General features: G+C 34.0%; 1 protein-coding gene across 1 annotated transcript in view; it reads right to left on the reverse strand.

The window, feature by feature from the left end:
- LOC119592871 (cAMP-dependent protein kinase catalytic subunit 1) overlaps positions 1-642 on the reverse strand; it is a gene marked incomplete at its 5' end in the record, with an annotated part of 28,100 nt that overhangs the window by 2,297 nt on the left and 25,161 nt on the right. Inside the window, 1 exon segment of the mRNA XM_037941765.1 lies at positions 1-642.

Below are 642 nucleotides of genomic sequence, written 5' to 3' on the forward strand. Positions count from 1 at the left end.
TGTGTCCAGTGGTCATCATATCACTCTGTTGTTACTCCAATTTCAGAAGCTCAGTGGTGTCAAGAAAATAAAAAATAAAAAGCTTAAAATTCATTTTCCTATGAGGTACTCGGTAAACAAAATAACGTACTTCAAACCTACAAATACTAACAGACTCAGCAAAATTATACAGTGACTTGAGTCTTACCTTTAAAACTGGTACATGATCATGACCTACTAATACACCATCACTATAAAAAGGAACTAATTGCAGGCATCGTCAGCCCTCCTCGTTCCACACTGGGTAAAGTTTATAATTACAGAAATGACAGTTACAAAAATCAGTATACAGAAGTGCCTGCCACAAAAATTCTTGAATAGAACATCAACACATCAAGAACTTCCACCATTGAGCAGTGTTTATTTCCTTTATACAAAATAAAATAAAAGATTATGAGAAAAACCTAAAATTTTGTTACATTTTTTTGGCCACCTTTCAACTGTAATCCTCTTTATAACCCATGCTTTTTACAAAGGTCTCATAACCCAGATGATAACAGGATATTCTACATTGCCATTCTGCTTCAAGCAAAATGGATATAATACAAGAAGGGAAAAAAGTACCAACACAAGATTTTTTTCTCCTCCAATTCTGTGGCAACA

Source organism: Penaeus monodon, chromosome 31 (genome assembly GCF_015228065.2).
Source record: "Penaeus monodon isolate SGIC_2016 chromosome 31, NSTDA_Pmon_1, whole genome shotgun sequence".
Lineage (NCBI taxonomy): Eukaryota > Metazoa > Arthropoda > Malacostraca > Decapoda > Penaeidae > Penaeus > Penaeus monodon.